The 20034-nt window shown below is 45.5% G+C and overlaps 1 protein-coding gene across 1 annotated transcript in view; it reads left to right on the top strand.

Annotated features, from left to right (window-relative positions):
* Positions 1-20034, top strand: part of MED12L (mediator complex subunit 12L) — a 709720-nt gene that overhangs the window by 77989 nt on the left and 611697 nt on the right. The gene's annotated exons all lie outside the window — the stretch shown is intronic.

The raw sequence follows: 20034 nt of genomic DNA, 5'->3' as shown, positions 1-20034 counted from the left end.
CTAGCACAAACACCTTCCTGAGGCAGGGGCATTTTAAGAGAGGAGGGGGCCCATGTGCACTCCTCGTGCGGGGCCCCCTCCTCTCTCCCTGGTGGCTGGCAGCCGACTGACGCGGCTGGCCAGCCACCGGAGCATTAGTAGACTCCGGGCACTAGAGTGTGCCCAGAGTGTACTGCGCATGTGCAGAACACCGGAAAATGGCCGCCGTGGCCATTTTTCTGGTGTTCTGAGCATCAATGACACTCGACGCGGGACCTCGGACAGGTAAGTTTAAAAAAAATATAGGTGAATTGTGTGCGGGGCCCAGGGGCCCATCTGCCCCGCACACACTGCACCCATTATAGATACGCCACTGTCCTGAGGTTTCAAAAGACATAGGTCAGGAATCTAGGGCAAATATACCTGCCTTTCACTATGATGCCAGTGACCTTGTCACATATCCATCAACCCTGTTTCGACCCAGGGGGTGGAAAACACTTGCAGCCCCCAAACAAAAGATGCGGGACAATGCATCTGCATTAGCCAGTTGGGACCCAGGCATATGTTCCACAGTAAATGTAAATTCCTGCAAAGCTAAAACCCATATTGTTACCCTTGCATTTTGGTCTCGCTTTACTGACATCCATTTTAATGGGGCATGATCCGTTAGGAGCTTAAATCGTCTGACCCAGAGGTAATACCTCAAAGTGTCCAATGCCCACTAAATGGCCAACACCACTTTTTCAACAACAGTGTACCTTTTTTCATGGTCATTGAGTTTTCTGCTCAAATAAGCGATGGGGTGCTCCCCCCCTATCCCTACTTTGGGACAACACTGCTCCTACGCCTACCTCTGAGGCATCCTTCTGAACCACAAACTCTTGAGAAAAGTCTGGTGTTATCAACACCGATTGTGAACACAAAGCCACTTTCAATGCCTGAAACGCTTCTTCAGCCTCAGGGCCCCATTTCACCAAGTTAGACTGTTTCCCTTTTGTAAGGTCTGTTAGTGGCACCGCTGTGGTGGCAAAATTTGGGATAAACAGTCTGTAGTATCCAGTGATCCCTAAAAAATCTCTAACTTGTTTTTTGTTTACAGGATGGGACCAGTTTTGTATGGCTTCAATTTTGTTTGACTGGGGCTTAATCAGGCCTCTCCCTATGGTGTACCCCAAGTATTGAACCTCTTCCATTGCAAGGCAACATTTCTTAGGGTTGGCTGTCAGGTCGGCCTTCCTAATTAAGTCCAGTACCGCCTGTACTCTGACTAAGTGAGATTCCCAGTGTGGACTGTGGATTACCTCATCGTCCAGATAGGCCGCTGCATACTGTCTGTGGGGTTTCAAAATTCTATCCATTGTACGTTGGAAGGTTGTTGGGGCTGCATGCAACCCAAAAGGCAACATCCTGTACTGGAATAGCCTTTCAGGAACAGAAAAGGCTGTTTTTTTCTTTCACCCTATCAGTTTATGGTATTTGCCAATAACCCTTTGTCAGGTCCAGTGTGGTGAGATGTCTGGCTGTCCCTAGCCTCTCTATCAACTCATCCACACGTGGCATGCGATACGCATCAAATTTGGAAACTGCATTTAACTTACGAAAATCATTACAGAAGCATAGGCTGCCATCAGGCTTCGGAATCGGAACTATGGGACTGGACCACTCACTTTTAGACTCCTCGATGATACCAAGTTCTAGCATATTCTTAACCTCTTTAGAGACAGCCTCACGCTGTGTTTCAGGAATTATATATTAACTCCTGGCTCTGTAATAATATCATGCTTTATTATGGCGTGCTGCCGGGCTTTGCTGAAAACAAATCCTAATAAGCAACGCCTTAGCCTCATTCTTTTGAGCGGCTGACAGGGTTCCGGACACTTTTACTTCTGGAACCAAAGGGACTGACGCTACTGGTGGGCTTGGTTCAGCTAACAGAGATAACCTATCTTTTCAGGGTTTGATAAGGTTAACACGGTAAATTTGTTTAGGCTTCCTCTTGCCTGGTTGGTATACTTTATAGTTAACCTCACCCACTTTCTCCCTGATTTCATACGGACCTTGCCATTTAGCCCAAAACTTGCTTTCCACTGTGGGTATCAAAACAAGCACTCTGTCCCCAGGGAAAAATGTACATACTCGGGCATTCTTCCCTATACGCTCTCTGTTGGGCTTGTTGGGCCTGCTCCATATGTTCTTTGAAAATAGGCACCACTGCTGCAATCCTATCTTGCATCTGAGAGACATGTTCAGTTACACTTTTATAGGGTGTGGGTTGTCCTTCCCATGTCTCCTTAGCAACATTTAATGACCCTCTGGGATGTCTTCCATACAACAGATCAAAAGGAGAGAATCCTGTGGAAGACTGTGGTACTTCTCTAACAGACATCATCAAATATGGCAACAAATAATCCCAGTTTTTCCCATCCTTGTCAACAACCTTTTTTAGCATAGTTTTTTAAAGTTTTGTTGAATCTCTCGACCAATCCATCCGTTTGAGGATGGTAAACAGAGGTTCTCAAGTGAGTAACTTTAAACAATTTGTACAACTCCTTCTTTCTAGACATAAAGGGGGTACCTTGGTCAGTTAAAAAAAAATGTTGGTATTCCCACCCTGCTGAAAACCTGCACCAGCTCTCTAGCTATACCCTTGGTTGACATTACGCAAAGGGATTGCCTCAGGATATCGAGTAGCATACTCCACTATTACGAGAATATACTGATGTCACCGAGTAGACTTTAACAAGGACCCAATCAAATCCATGGCTATCCGTTCAAATGGGACCTCTATATTGGGCATGGACACTAGAGGACTCTTGAAATGGGGTCTAGGAGCATGATACTGGCACTCAGGGCAGGAAGAACAGAATTCAGACACATATATACACCCCAGGCCAAAATAACCAATGCAAAACCCTTTCAATGGTCTTTTCATCCCCTAGGTGTCCTGCGATGATATGACCATGAGCAAGGTCCAATACAGTTCTTCTATATGTCTGGGGAACAACAAGCTGTTCTACCACATCCTCTCCACTTTTTGTCACTTGATACAAGAGCTCATTGTTAAGGGCCATGTGTGGAAACATAAGCCTGCTATCTGGGTCTAACAACTTTCACATTTTCTCTGGCTCTAATCAAGGTCGAGTCCTTTAACTGTTCAGACGCAAACAAATCCTTTCTAACTTCAAGCGGAGGTATGCTTTCCACCCTGTCTATCACCTCTGCCTCCTCTGGAGGAGGTACCTCACTTTGTTCATCATAATCTACCACTTCTCCAGCCATACTAGCAACAGGGCAAGCGTCTGAGGGTTCCGGGGTCACACCAGCATATCACCAGGATGGTCTACTGGCTCTACACTGTTCGCCTCAGCAACCACACGGGACTTCCACTATTTCCAAAAATGGGGAAATTCTCTCCCTATTACCGTGTTTCCCCGATAATAAGACAATGTCTTATTTTTTGGGGGGGTCAAAAAAACTCAGGGCTTATTTTTGGGGTAGGGCTTATTTTAATTAACATTGACAGCAATTTCAATAAACAGGTAAGTGTGAACAAAAAAAATCTACCTTTATTCAAAAATGGTTATGTCATCTTCAATAACATCATCATAAGTGTCCATACCCCGAATTCTGGCCTGGATTTCTTGCACCTCCATTTCCTGCAGAAGAAGTGGACCCAATCTTCTCTACTTTCCTCCCCGGCGCTGCTGTAAATGACGTTGCCACGCACACCAGCTGCCGCGTGCTCACTGTGAGAGAGTGAGATGCTACAGCTGTGATTGGATACCAATGTTAAATCTTTAAAAGCGGCATCCATTTCATGCGGGGGGGCGCAGCTGGGGGCATTTTAGTGTAGCGCAGGGAACGGACAAAATGGGGATTTTGTTAGGGCTTATTTTCGGGGTAGGGCTTATTTTGGACCGTTTTTCAAAAGTAAGGGTAGGGCTTATTTTCAGGGTAGGTCTTATTATCGGGGAAACACTGTATAACATCATGTACCAAGGAATCGACCATTCCCACATTAACCTCAGCTGAACCACAAGGGGTCTCAATATTCACTTCAGCAGTATTATAATAACGGGGTGTCACCATGTATGCAAGTTACACCAACAGTTGTTTGCTGGGCCTTTAAAGCATTTGCCAATCCATATTTCACAAGGGTGATTACACTTCCTGAGTCCAACAATGCCTTTACCCGGTTACCTCCCATAACATCCTCACACATTTGTTTTTCTGACTCAGTTGAAGCTGTAACAGTACAGGCTAACCTGGCAAAGAAAGACATTCTGCGACATTCAAAGACAGCATCACATTGCATAGGTTCTTGAACAACTGGACAATTAGCAACAACATGTCCTGGCATACCACACCTAAAACATTTAATCGCATAACTGTCAAGTCTTTTAGACATGTGAGACCTTTCTGGCCCCACTGACCCATCTTTAAACCAAGCACTCAGTCGCTTCAGTTTTAAATTCTCTTCACTGCCAAGGACCCTTTTCCCACGGAACAGTCTTACCAGGTTTCACCGAAGTGCGCTGTCATGGATCTAGGGGCTGCTGAGGTATAGCCAGTAGTTCCTCTGCTGCCAGATACCTTTCCACCATCTCCACTAACTGGTCAGCTGTCTTAGGATCCCCGTGGCTCACCCACTTGCATAAAGCCATGGGCAGGAACCTCAAGTAACGGTCCATGACAACTCTTTCAACCATCTGAGGTCCAGTTAATGTCTCTGGTTGTAACCATTTTCTGGTCAGGTGAATTAGGTTGTGCATTTGTGAGCGGGGAGGTTTGTCCAAGTAGTACGCCCAGCGATGCACACGTTGCGCTCGGACCGACAAGGCAACTCCCAGGTGAGTCAGAATTTCTGCTTTCAGCTTTTCATAGTTCAAAGCATCTGCCGTGCTTAAGTCAAAGTATGCTTTTTGAGGCTCGCCAGAGAGAAAGGGGGCCAGCAATCCAGCCCCCTGTTCCTTAGGCCAACTCTCCCGCTCGGCCGTCCTCTCAAAGGCAGTCAAGTACGCCTCCACATCATCAGTCTCTGTCAATTTTTGAAGGAAATAGCTTGCCTTTATGGAGCTGTTTTGAACATTTGGGAAAGCATTTTCCAGGTCATGCTGCAAGATGCCGCACCACGTCTTTTAGGACCTCACGGTCCTCGTGCTGTTGCTGCCGGGCCTCCTCAACCTCCAGTTGATGTTGCCACCATATATCCTAGAGGCTTCTTGCTGTACTGCTGTCGCTTGTAGCAAGGCCTTGACAATATCCTCCATATTGTTGGGTTTTTCCAGCAACTTGGTAGCCTCTTTCACCCAGGACATGTATCAGTACTGGTTTCCAGCAAAAAAGGAATGTCTGGCCCTTTAACTGAACCAACTCTGCAGGCAAAGCACCACCTGGACATGCTTCTATGTGTGAGGCACCACAGCTCCCAGCATATCCCACTGTGCAAAAGCCTCTGCAGAGTATCACACCTGCAGTTTTACCACATTTAATTTCTGTCCAGACAGAGACAGACCTACTTTCTGCAGAACTCTCAAAGCTGCTGCTGTCTTCACTTATGCGCAGACCATTATTGCCCGCATTCTCCACCACATGTAGCAAGGTCGGGGAACTGGTACCATCTCCTGGGGTAGATGGCACTGCACAGCAGCTGAGAAATCACACAAAGTGCAAGGGTCTGGTGCAACTGGCTTCCAACAGTTTTATTAGGTAATACAAACAAAAATAAACAGAAGTAAACACTTTGCCGTCTGGCACTAGCTATACAGAAGTGATCCTAGCTCACTAATAAACAAAGTATAAGAGGGTTTTTCCAGGTTTGGTTTACCTGCTTTTTATCAACCTGATTTCTCTCACAGAGACACGAAAGGCTGTCCTCTCCCCAGGCAGTGTCTCCCTGTAATGATCAGCCTCACAGCACTAAAAAAACCAGCCACACAGCTGAAAACCCTTCCTGTGAAGCTAATAACCCCAAAAAATTCCTAAAACAAACACTGAGGTTTCAAAAGACATAGGCCAGGAATCTAGTGCAAATATACCTGCCTTCCACTATGATACCAGTGACCTTGTCACAATATATAAATAAATATATATATATATATATATATATATTGTGTGTGTGTGTGTGTGTGTATATATACACAAATATCTCACGTATATAAAAATTATGATAAAATAGTTACTCTCCGGTGCCCTCCACGCCAAACACGTTGTCCATGTAGCCGTAAACAAGAGATTCCCAATCGGCAGGCAGCACTCAGGAAATATTCAGAGACACAGCGGGATATAACCAGGACCGAACAGCCGAACAGAGAAGAAAGAGGTTGTATTAGGTTGGCACACTATTCATATTATTCTAAAATGTAACCTTTATTAATTTGCTACGGCCCTTGTAAGCCCTTAATGAGCCCAGACACCCCACATGTACCGTTGTAATTGTTGGCACTAGGGATTTATATTGTTATTATTAATTATATTAGGTGAATATCATATCTCATTCCTGTACTTAAATTGTACACATTCACCATTATGATGCAACTGGTGTACTGTGGCATCTGTTTATTGAAGGCTCTTAAAGACAGTATATCTCTCAGAAAGATAAGTAGGTACTCCTGATACCAAAATGTAGTTAGGTTCCTGTATATACAGGGCTGAGTTCCTAAATTGCTATTGTTGTCTAGATGCTATTAGTGAGGTGTAATACAAATCACGGTTACACCCAGATGCTTCCATTACAGAACAGATTGTATTCTTATATACTGTAACAATCTGTCTAAGCAACAGAGCAGTGTGGATACAAATGGCATAATATATTGACACTATGTCACAGACATCCTGATGCCGACGCTTGCGTTTCACTATTGCGCTTTATCAAGGCTAAGTCAGTTGTCCAGCTGTCAGAATATTTGATTGCCTAGACTAATCAGATCGCAGCAAAAAGTGATGTGGTCGGCTAGTCCAATCATGCCCACTGTGTTCTCTGATGTTCCCTCCCAGGCTATTCTCCTATTGGTCCATACCCCACGTGTCCCACTGTATGAGTGACAACGGGATTACCGGGTGGAGATCTGGTTATCTATATCAATGCAGTGTTTGACGCCACACGAGTCACATGTCATTCTTCCACCAATTAGATTGACAGTCTCTCGAGAATTATACTGAGGTCATACCCTTCCATACCGGAATGTGTATAGGTAAATAACAACTAATGTTGAAAATAAAAGTAAGTATAGGAGTGAATCCTAAATTATACCCAATTATTATTATGCATAATGTAAAACTCACGTGTCTCCCCTCAGAACAGATTACACGCTAACAGCTTCACAGTGATGATGACAGTCCTCATATTATATTGATACATATTATTCTACTTAGTATGTCCCATGGGTCATATGTTCATGAAAGGGATCATGAAATAAACGAAAAGGCATTACATGTACCCCTACCCCAGAAAATGTATTTAGGGTATGAATGTTAATATGAAATAAATTGTGTTACTTAGATGACTATTATATTATTGAATTATATCATAGTGGTTGTTATCAGCGGTCACTTTACATGTAGTGCCCGCTCATTGGCTGGCACCCACGTGTAACCAGCCAACGAACGGCTGCTACATGTAAAGCGGACGCTGATTGGCTAGCGGCCCGTCTGAAATACAGATGGTAGTGATCGTCTGTCATTTCGCGAGGTGCAAGTATATGTCACAAAATATACTTGCACCTGTCCGCCTTGGATCGGGACACTTGGTTTGTTATTTTGCCAAGTACGTGGATGCTACAGAGTGCAGCGCAAGGACAGAGGTGAATATGGGATCTTTTTTACAGGTACACCCATTGGTTTCTACAAGGGAGAAGTGGACATGAACATCTAACAGCAGGTAAGTATGTGTGAGTGAGGTAGGTGAATGTAATAAAGTTGTACTTTAGACGGTGTGTGTGTGTGTGTGTGTGTGTGTGTGTGTGTACTGTGTTTTTTTTAAACCATTTATTTTACAGTAGGGGTACGGGTGCCGGCCGCCTGCTGGCACTCGTAGTTCCACAAATGCCAAAGGGCAGACATGCTGGCACCTGTAGTTCTACTGTAAAATACAATCATTTTTAACTATTTGCCCCAATATTACCCCCATACCCACCGCTCCAGGGGTGCGGGGAAGAGCCCGGGGCTACAGCCTAAGCCTGGGGTTTTGGGAGAGGGGGGACCCCTTCTTGGAGGGGGCCCCACCTCCTCTGAGATCCCTGGCTTGGGGTGTTAATGCTTTGGCCCTGGAGACTCGGTGATAGGGTCTCCTGGCTATGGCATTACACCCCGGTCGATTTGGGTCCAGTGCTGGTTTTAAATATAGGGGGACCCCTACGCATTTTTTCCACCCCTATATTTAAACCCAGCACTGGCCCTACAGCCAGGTGCTGGTTTCTAAATTACGGGGGAGACCTACTTGTTTTGTTCCCCGTAATTTTAGGAACCAGGACTGGCTGGGCAGTCCGGGGCTGGTTATGCTTTTGGGGGGGAGGGGAACCCTATCTTACTATTATTTAAAAAAAAAAAAAAAAAAATTTAAATTGGGTATACATGCAGAAACATACACAAATTACACTGATCTGTGTATGTTTCTGCCAAACTCGCAGCTCAGGAGGTGGAGTGTTATGATCCTTCAATTTATCAGCGAGTTTGCTATATTCTCACCTGAGATTGTAATCTTGATTCTTGATAAATTCCCGCGTTGCATCTTTTTCATGAAAAGTACTTCCGAGTTTTCCCGATGGTGAGTTGTTTCGAGTTTGCAATCTCACCCGAGTTTTACGAGTGAGAAGAGTGAAATCTCTCCCAAAGTCACCCAAGTTTGTCTAATCTCACCTTAGATTATCATCTCGACCAAACTCGAATCTTAGTAAATTTTGCCCCTAAGAGTATATCCCTCTATAATATCCTGATGTGTGTCTAATTATTTCCTGAGTGCCACCGATTGGGAAATGTGTGTATATATATATATATATATATGTATGTAAATATGTATATATGTGAACGGCACTCCATGGATCGAATTATATCAAAAACGACACATAGTCCAACCACTCCTTCTGCAACGTTTCGAGGTTTATCACCTCGTCTTCTAGCAGTGTACACTATATAATGTGTGCTTATCTGGAATTGAGCACCCTGGCATAAATTATCACTAGTGGAGTGCTGGTATTTTGGACATTTTACATATATAATATAATATATATTGACATATATTCACAGAACTGGTGTTCTGTTTCCTAGCTGATTGTTTGAAGATTTTCTGGTGACTGACGAGGATTAAACCTAGGGGGCATCTAGTATGTGGAGGTTACAAACCTGCCCCAACAAACAAGAATACCAATGGTGCTATGCCTACAATAAGGTAGATAATACCATAGGGCTATAAACCCACTCCTACAATTTTAAATATCTTTTTTTTTTTTTATTAGTATAAAACACAATTTTCACAATACAAATTACATCACAGTTAGTTCCAGATGTTCCACTCTCAAGGTATAAGATTTTTCCACCCTTATTCTAGAATTCAATTTTGTATTCTTATAGTGGATCTCAGAGCCTCTTTACCCTATGCGTTTCATCAGGTGTTGTCTAAATGCTCAGTACATTATTGAAATAGGATGATATAATCACCAATGATTGTCCACAGATTGGAGTGTTTTTCAATACAAGAATAGCAGAAAAATTCCTACCCCTACAGATGTGTCCACATACATGTAGCCTCCATGCACGCTAAACAGCCCTTCTAGTCATGCCATGCTGTGACTCTGTAGCGCCATTCATCTTTTTGTGCAACTTTGTACCTTCAAATGTGTCTTATTCACATAGCAATGCGAATAGTTCTGCTGATTAAAATGATATGCAGCATGCCTGAGGGGAAAAACTGGCTTGTTATCTAAAAGCACCTACACATGTACATACACCTCCCACTATAAAAAATGGAGGAAGTTTTCGCACTATGTCTTTTGATGGGAGGCCAACAAATTTTCTAGAGGAGCAAATGTTAGTTAGCGGCCCAATCAATCGGCACAGCAAATGCTGCACGGCATCTGAAGAAATTGTTTGCCTCAGATGACCCAGAGGCGTATTTGTTAATATTTGAGAGGGTGGCACAGCGTTAAAAGTGGTCAGCAGATACTTGGGCTGATAGACTTGCCCCCTATATCACTGGTGAAGCTCAGATAGCCTATGCTGATTTGTCCTCTGCTGATGCAGAGAAATATGACCTATTCAAAAGTGCCACTCTAGTTCCGTCATGTCTCACTCCTTCTGGGAAAGTGCAGCGCTTCCACGAATGGGCCCTACTATCAGGGGTCCCTATTCGGAAGCAGGTTGCAGAACTCAACTGAAGAGTATCAGGATAGGCTCCTGCAATAATTTTATCAGGTCTCTTTTCTTTTGATATACAACACAACAGCAGATGCCCAATGTACAGGGCCGGTGCAAGGATTCCGGGCACCCTAGGCAACATTTCGCCAACTGCCTCTGCTCCCTCCTTACACTGCACCATTACCCAGGTTCATCCTGGGTCAGACCTGGTACCTATCTGGGTTGGATTGCTGGGTCACTTGACCTGGGTTATTTTTCAGGGAGCCTTTTACACTTAGCTGTGACACGGGTAGACCCAGCAAAAACCCAGGTTTTTGCTCTGGTGTAAAAGGGGTATAAGTATGAATTTGACTGGGACCAAACCATTTATCTATCTACATTATTGCAAGGTATTCTCTTATGTGAACCTGTTTGCACCAGATTGTGTGACTTGTCTACATTTTTTGCACACATTTCAAATGCAAATTCCCTGTTTCTTTGGGATTCATTATATGATTGTATACTGCACATGACTGATTATATGGAATCGGTATGAATTACCACCGGACACAAGTCCGGCTGTTCAAATCCCGACAGCGGCTGGTCGACATGGCTGAAAATCCTGATCGTCCCAAGGTAAGTATTTATTAACCTAACCTCCCCCCCCTAACCCTAACCTTCCCCCCAGTGCCTAAACCTAACCCCCCCTTCCCCGCCGCCTAACCCTAAGTTCCCCTGGGGGTGCCTAACCCTAACCCTCCCTTCCCCTAGCCTAACCCTAACCTACCAGGGGTGCTTAACCCGAAGTACCCTCCGGGAGCCCTAAACCTAACCCTTCCCCACCCACCCCCCCGGCAGCTGCCCGCAGCAGCGCCTGGCATCACTTCGATCGGGATGCCGGGTGCCGTTCTCTAGACTCAGTAAAATGACAGGCATCTAGATTTAGACGGCTGTCATTTAACCCTCGCCGGGATAAAGCAGTTGGGAAGCCGGCTGTCGGGATTACGTCCGCCGGCTTCTCGACTGCATACCGATAATATACATATGCATTTTATGTTATTTGCTCCTGAAGATCGGGGGTATACTTATTCCATGCTAAAAATTATTGTTGATTTGTGCTGTAATCATCCACCATTTTATGGTGTCTGATTTTTGAACTTACTAACCTGATTGCATTGTTAGTTTTTATCAGAACTAATTGTGTGTGTGGCAACACCCTTTTTGTTGTGGGATGCTGAAAATTTCCCACTTTTTTAATATATACTGAATAAAAGTTAATTTTTAAATATTATTTATTTTGAGTGCCCCCAAATAATGAGTTATTTTTCTTTGATGTTGTGAGGTTGTAGAACTCGCCAGACAGGAGTGGAGTTGGCTCCGGCCAGAAGACCGCACTGCTGCTCAGATTGTAGAGACAGTGGTTGTTGACCAGTGTATAAGAACCCTAGGGCGGAATATGCAGTGCTGGGTCATACACGCTGATCCTCAGAATTTAGAGGAATTAAGTACAGTGTTGGAGCAATATGAGACCGCAGGAAATATGACAAAAAAGCCAGAGAAGACACCAGGGAATTAGCGACCCGTTAAGATGGCACGCCATTGGCCTGTGACCCCGACTGTAACCCCTCCACATGGAAACGCCACTGGAGATGCCAGGGTCATTTGCTATGAGTGCAGAGAGCCAGGTCATATAAGACGGGACTGTCCAAGAAAAACAGAGCCTATGGAGTGTGGGGTTGCTAGTATGGGCACTATGTACCTTGCTTTTTGCACGATGGTACCCCTGGATTCCAGAGCCCCTTTAATGTGGGAAACTGTATCATTGAATGGCCTAGAGCTCCCAGCTTATATAGACTCAGGGAGTGAGCTAACCCTGATCTCAGAGGCTGTCTTCAGTGATAGCGGTAAGGATACTGCCTTTGAACCTCTATATACCCCTGCCTATACCTTCTAATATCCTTCCTATAAACCTCTAAGGATGACGCTAATTTGCGTACGCAGTCATCCAGTAAATAAAGACTCCAGACCTAGAACATGTGGTTCCAAAGCACAAAGTATTATTCAAGTAAAAGTACAGCAGTTACACGCTATGATCCTCATATAATCTTTGCGCAAAGAGATTATACAGACCCAAGTACAATTATACATACGCAGCGCTCTCTGGTCCAGATGTTAGGCATCAGCAAGAAACCCCTCGTCAATCAGCATTCAGCACAAAGACTAGGAACCCAGGGTCAGAGCACACATATTTATACCCCCCAGAAATAAACAACACAATAGGGAAGTTTGTTGCTAATACCATTGGTCCTAAAGGAGAGGGCATATGTTAAAAGGCATTTAACAGGTTGATTCAAATAGACACAACCCAGCCTCTAACAACTGGGGGTCTCTGGTTTCCTGCCTCATGCAACATCCTAACAGTTGTTTATATAATGTACATTTTGTTGCTTGAAGTCTCTGCGGTCCATAAGTTGAGAATGCATGATGCGATCTCCACACCGATGGTACCGGAATACTGTTGAAAGAGTACGCATCAGTACAATACCAATCACGGCTTACTTATCATGTATAAAACCTTAGTTACCAAATAATCTTTATTTGACAGCATTTATGCTAAATGAACAAACTTAAATCGTATACTTTAAAGCTTATTAACCCTTTTATGTGAATATGTAATGTGTAAGTATGCGGGGTGTGATGTAAAGACGCTAGTTAACTTGGGGCAGATGCGTGTGCATGAAGTTAAGAAACAGCGTTTTCAAACAGGATCTTATGCATTCGCTAATATGCGATTAGTTAACAGCGCAATTGTGTGTATTAATGTGTATATGAGAAATGGTGCACTTAAATCTCACTTAAACTAAGTGAACACCTAGCAGTGTGGAATGCTGAGCCTTATAGTTCCATGACCTGCACATGCCCCAGCAGCCCCCACCCTTTTCAGGCTCCAAAATACTGGTCTTTGTTCTCCCAGGGCCTGTGTGAATGCAAATTAGCACAGCTACAAGACCCAAACCTCAGATAACACTCTTGGCTCTGAAGGTATTTTATTGTAGGAAGCCTGCTAATGTAAGGTGCTACAAACGACTTGCTGTGTTCGAGCAGGGCCACCTGGAGTGAGAGCAGACTTTATGTCCATGAAGTATCACAGCCAGGGTATTTCAGCATGGCGTTAGGCGGGTGTTACCTGTGAGGTCGTTGTGGCGCGGGCTGTCTGGTGGCGGAGCTGGTGTCTGGCGGGGGGCTTTGGCTGCGCGCGTTGTTGTGCGGCCCTGTTGTCACTCTGCGCTGGTGAGGCCTGGCGGCGTCTCCGTTCCATTTGGCATGGGCGCCGCCATCTTGCCTTCTGGCCATGTGATGCGGCTGGCCAATCCTGGTGAGTCACATGTTCCCTCCGGCCAGTAACAGCACGGCATGGGGTATTTAGGAAGGGTCAGTGCCTTCCTTCTTTGCCAGTGCAACGTGTATCTCAGCCTAGCTGAGATGGAGTTCTCTGTGCTTTCCTGTTCCTGTGAATTCGCTGTCTGCCAGTCTGCCTGTCAGCTCCTAGCTCCCACTGGACTACCCCGCTTCCTCCATCACCCTTGCCCATACCTGAGTGCCTGAGACTGCTGACATCCTGCGCTTCAGTTCACTACCTGCAAACCTGGCTTGATTATTTTCAGTTCACTACCTGCAAACCTGGCTTGATTATTTTCAGTTTCACTACCTGCACACCTGGACAGCTCTAATTGTTTCTACTTGGACATTAACCCTTTTGCTCCCACCACAGAACTCTTGTGCACATTTATATATTCCTGGACTTTTATTTTCTGCCACATTATATGTCTACTCAAGCACTTATTAAAAATCCTAGTTTTATTTTCAAATCTGCTTCTGTGATCGCTCCTGCTACCACCCCGGTTCCACAAACAACCCAGAACATAACATGAAGCTTGTCTACACAGGCTAGTTGTCACGTGGCCAATTGCTCTGTTTAGCTAATGCAATCCAATTTTGACATACTGTACAGCCATTTCTGAAATATATCCTTTAGGGGAATTATAATAATATACACACTAAGTCATGAAATGGGCTTTTGATGAATCGCCGTAACTTATGGCGATGGTCACAGACGCAATCGCATGATGCTAATAGTAATATCGCCACATGTACTAAAGTGTGAGTTTATCTAAAATGGCGTCTTGCGATCTCATTTCCAAGATGGCGTCTTGCGGCCAGTCGCAAGATGGTGTCGCTGCGATTCAATTTTAAACTGATCTTGTCTCAGCCAATAATCCAGCTTCAACAGCGGTGAGCCAAATAAATTGTGGGTCCCTGGGACCCCTCATTCTACTAAATTGGGGTCCTGCTTGACCTTTTCTGGGTCCCATCGGAATGAAAGTTTTATGAAAATGTAACAAATAATGAATGCTAAACAGTTTTGTAAATCATTATTTAGCTTTATTATAGTATAGCAAGTACAACGTTTTGTTAATCTTTAGTGCACAATGAGACATTTTTCCATAATAGACTCAGGTGCTGGTAATCAACATTAGAGCTGCCAGTGTTAGCCAACTGAAGTTTTAGGGGCCCATTTATCATTGGTGTTTTCAGGGATTTTACCTCAAATATTCAGTTTTTGGAGGTTTACCTCAAATATTAAGTTTTCCCCGGATGTATCAAGGAGGGACCTGCTGCGATCCCTCCATTCCTGCTGGCAGCCGCTTCCCCTATAGGATTCTATGGGTGATGCGATGCTGCCAGATTTACCAATATCCGGAATCCGGAATGCGATGCATTCCCGACACTGGCCCATTTAGCTAATTCCATTAATAATATTTATTTCACCATCAGCAGGCTTAACATGCAGGCCCATGATATGCAAAGAGCCCATCTATAGGAAGCAGAGGCTGCACATCAATGAGAACAATCCCTGGGACTTCCCCCCCCACTACTACCAGCACCGCTAACAACCCCCCCTTCTCCACTACTCCCAGCATCACTAACAAGCCCCCCACTACTCCTTGCATGAATAACACCCATCCACTACTCCCAACATCACTAACAAGCCCCCCACTACTCCTTGCATCAATAACAACACCCATCCACTACTCCCAGCATCACTAACAAGCTCCCCACTACTCCTTGCATCAATAACAACACCCATTCACTACTCCCAGCATCACTAACAAGCTCCCCACTACTCCTTGCATCAATAACAACACCCATTCACTACTCCCAGCATCACTAACAAGCTCCCCACTACTCCTTGCATCAATAACAACACCCATTCACTACTCCCAGCATCACTAACAAGCTCCCCACTACTCCTTGCATCAATAACAACACCCATCCACTACTCCCAGCATCACTAACAAGCTCCCCACTACTCCTTGCATCAATAACAACACCCATCCACTACTCCCAACATCACTAACAAGCCCCCCACTACTCCTTGCATCACTAACAACCTCCTATCCACTACTCCCTGCATGTTTTTCAGAGGAGGAGGCAGAAGCAGTGAATCCAGCTAGGGAGAGACATGAAAAGTGCGCCCGGCCCCAGCACCCCAGGCTCCCCTACATACCAGCCATCGGCGCGTGATGTTCATGCTCCTATAAGGTCCCTGGAACAGGAGTGGAGGTGCTGATACGCCACCACATGCCGCCGAGCAATACCATGGTGCTCAGTGGCATGCGGCGGCGTGACAACATCTCTGCCCCTACTATTCCAGGCACCTGCTAGGAGCATGAACATTGACATGCAGTCTGTGTCTGGCAGTAATTCCCGTGGCCGCTACAAACTGCGGGTGGTACCTTCCGCTGCCGCACCAACCCCCCTCCGCTGCCGCACCAACCCCCTTCCGCTACCGCACCATCCCCCACCCGCCGTGCTACCCCTCTTTACAAGTACCTTCAACCCGGGGGGGGGGGGCGGCGGAGTGTTCATCCCGGAGACGGGGTGCAGTCTTTGGGCCGGGTGGGTCTCCAGGACCAGGCGTGGTCTTCGGGGCGGGGGCCGTCTGGACCAGTTTTCATGCCAGGGGGCCGGCGGGACCAGTCTTTTGGTCGGGGGGATGCCGGGACCAGTCATCACGCAGGGGGTCGGGCACACTTCTCCTCATGCTGTGAGCTGCTGCAGGGAAATGGCGCATAATGGCTCCTTTTAATAGTCCTCCCTGCAGCCGGAGACATCAATCATTTACCAGGAGCCAGGGGATTGGCCAGCAGCGGAGCGCGTCCCCAGGGACCCACCCACTCTGAAAAAGTGAGTCTCCGGTCTTCATTTGTGGGTAAATACTATAGCGCGTATTTTTGATCACTGTGTCCTGCCCAGGCCAGTGGAACAGGTGCCAGGGTTAGTTGAAGAACTCTGTGTTCATGGGTCCACATAAAACTTCTCCCAGGTGCGAGTAAGCCTCACCATAAAAGGGGCGCACTTATGAGATGATCATCGTGGTTGGTCCTAAACTCTCTCATCATATTGGGACACAATTTCCCAGGATTGGTTAAGCTTGTGAAGGAACCACAGAGATCATCCCAATGTAAAGTCTCCAAGTCCCTTCCTCGGAAAAGGGACAAGAGTGTAAAAGCACGGCCAGTCCTCTTTGAAGAGAGAACCTCTGCGCAGTTAATGTTTGAGGAAAGAAGTCCGCAACACTTTTGCCCAGTTACGGCCAGGCAAAAATATTTGTGGAGATGTTATATCCAATCTAGAAGTTCCACTAGCAGACACGTTTTCAGCAAAACAGCGAAAAGAAGCGAAAGCCTTCGTTCACAATAATCAGGATGTGTTTCCTTCCCTGCCAGGACGTACTACCTTGGAGGAACACATAAATATACCTAGAAGAGTCAGGGTAAAGCAGCGACGTAACGCATTCCTGAAGCACGGCGACAAGCTATGTGGCAAGAAGAAAGTCCGGTTCCTGTATTTCTCGCTAGACCGCTCGGATGTCGCACTAGTTCTTTGAGGGATACGTTGTCTGCGGGGCAGCGGAAAAGAGCAGAACCCGGTGTCGCAAGAAAAGAAGGATGGTTGCTACTCTGCCAGAACACACCATGTTCGGCAGGTATGAAGAAGACACACCTGGAGAGGTGGTTCAGAAGGCTGTATGGTCTCTGCTGTCGCAAAAGGAAAAGTGCGCTTCCCCAAGCTTGAAAAAGTGAAAGGGGGGGTATATGTGGTAAGAGGGGTGGTCTCTCACCTGAATTGCCCACATTCTAGTGGGGTCAGCTCCCTCCAAGGGAGAAGAAAACAAGATCGGTACATTCTGCACCTACAATAGAAGTTTTTGGAATTCTGTGTTTTCTGGGCTGCACAACTCAAACTGGAAGTATAGAATTTTGGGTTTTCTAGGTCACCCAGAGCAAGCAGGAAGGTCAGCAGCACAGGAAGGGTTTAAAACTCTCACACACCTGTTGCTCCTGATGCTGGATAAGCTGGCCAGGCGATAGGTCAGGGGTGGTGGTTAGCATTAGGGTGCCAGGACCTGGAAGGTCTACAGATATCGCACCTTCTGACTGTAAAGCACAAGGAGTGCTGGGACATTTACTTTTATGTTTATTTGCTTATTTTCTGTCACGTGCCTGTGTGTATCCAGGCTCATGCTCATGAATGCTAAGGTGCCATGTCTGCCATTAAAGATATTGATTTACCATATATCTGCATGGCTGGAGTGCTCATTTCTAAACCCTGTGTGTGTGTGTGTGTGTGTATAATATATATATATATATATATATATATATATTTATTTTTTTATTGTGCAAAGAATCACATAGACCGGAGTAAAATCCAACAAATTAAGTTTATTTTCTCAAAACAGGCAGCTATACAGGTCAGTGCAGTGTTCACAGGCAAGATGTTACAGCAGGTACACAGAATATTCCATACAGCAACACAGTTGGATCCCTAACTCTAGTCACCCCATGGCCTATAACCAGGGTGACTAATTCACTGTCAGGATCATTGTGGATTTGCACAACTTTAAAGACAGATAGCAGGTGCTGCTAATTAGACTTGCTTGTGGCTTACAAGCGAGTCCAGGAAAACCTGGACTGGATCTCATTACCATGCTGTTTATTGTTCCATCTCTGCACAAACCTGCTGCTCCACATTAACCTCATGTGAAAGCATGCTGACCCTGTCACACTTCTTCCCCCTTAGCTCCAACCACCCTGGTCAAGCTAAACATTTTTCAGGTGAGCTCTTGCCTCGCCCAGCTCTATTTGCGTCATCCGTCTGGTAACACAATCCTCTACCACTTTTCAGAGCTCGGGAACCACAAACCATTCTGTAAAGGGCATCAGCATTGAGGTGCGGTTTCCCTGGTCGATGCTGTACCTCAAATTTGAATGGCTGTAAAGCCAAAAACCAGCGGGTCACCCGGGCATTCACCTCTTTGTGTGCATCCACTGTAAGGGACTAGCTGGAATTCTCGCCCCAACAGATGATATTTTAGCGCCTCTACTGCTCACTTAATCACCCAGCAGTTGAGTACTTGCCTTCTCTGGGCAGCAATTTCTGGCTAAGATGGAGTATAGGTTTCTCCTCCCCATCTACCTCCTGGGAAATGACTGCTCTTAAGCCTGTCCTAGAGGCATCAGTGTGCAACACAATCTGCTTCTTAAAGTCAGGAGCTTGCAAAACAGGCTCTACACACAAGGCTCATCTTAAATCCTGTAGAAAAGAGAGAGGGTTTAACCCCCTATTGTTCATCTTAAATCCTGCCAAGCAGTCTCTGCTGGCCTAGACCATATTATCTTGTCTGGGGATTGTTTCTTAAGGCACTCAGTCAGTGGAGCCACCCTAGCGGCAAAATCATGTATGCATCTGCGGTAATAACCCACCAACCAAGGAATGTTCTGAGTTGTGATTTACATATTGGTTTAGGCCACGTGAGGACTGCTTCCACTTTACTGGGCTGAGGTTTAACCTGTCCTCTGCCTACGACATATCCCAAGTATTTCGCTTCCACTATTACAATGGCACATTTCTCAGGGTTAGCGATAAACCCATGTGCTCTTAAAGACTGTAACACTGCTTCTACCGTTTGGAAGGTGTGCTTCCCAGTCAGAGCTAAAGATGACGATGTCGTCTAAATTTGCAGCTACATACTCCCTGTGGGGCCAAAGCAACTTATTCATAGCCCTCTGGAAAGTTGCTTGGGGTCCATGCAAACCAAAAGGCAGCATATTGTACTGGAACAAGCCCTCTGGGGTAGAGAAGGCTTTTGTTTTTGCTTTAGCAGCTTCAGTCAAAGAAATCTGCCAATACCCTTTTGTCAAATCAAGAGTGGTGAGATACTGGCTTTTTGCTAGATTCTCCACCAACTCATCAATCTGGTGCATAGGGTAGGAATCAAACTGAGAAACTTTTATTCATCTTGCGAAAGTCATTACAGAATCTTAAAGCCCCCGAAGGCTTAGGCACTAAGACAATGGGGTTATTCCATTTACTGTTTGACTCCTCTATGACCCCTAAGTGCAGCATCTCCTCCATCTCTCGTTTTACTGCTGCCCGTTTTGCCTCAGGTATGCGATAGGGTCTCTGCTTTATTATCACCGCGGAAGGAGTAACAATATCATGCTGTATGATTTGGGTCTTTCCCGGAATAGCAGAGAATACATCTTAGTTTCATGCTACTAAACCCACAATTTCCTGTTTTTGGCAAAGACTGAGGGTGACCTTATTGGGTACCTGACAGTCTGGGGTTTTCTTTGCCACTAAAGAGGGCTGACTGGTACT

Source organism: Taudactylus pleione, unplaced genomic scaffold (genome assembly GCF_031769625.1).
Source record: "Taudactylus pleione unplaced genomic scaffold, aTauple2 ptg000436l, whole genome shotgun sequence".
Classification (NCBI taxonomy): domain Eukaryota; kingdom Metazoa; phylum Chordata; class Amphibia; order Anura; family Myobatrachidae; genus Taudactylus; species Taudactylus pleione.
This window is presented reverse-complemented; position numbering and strand designations above follow the sequence as displayed.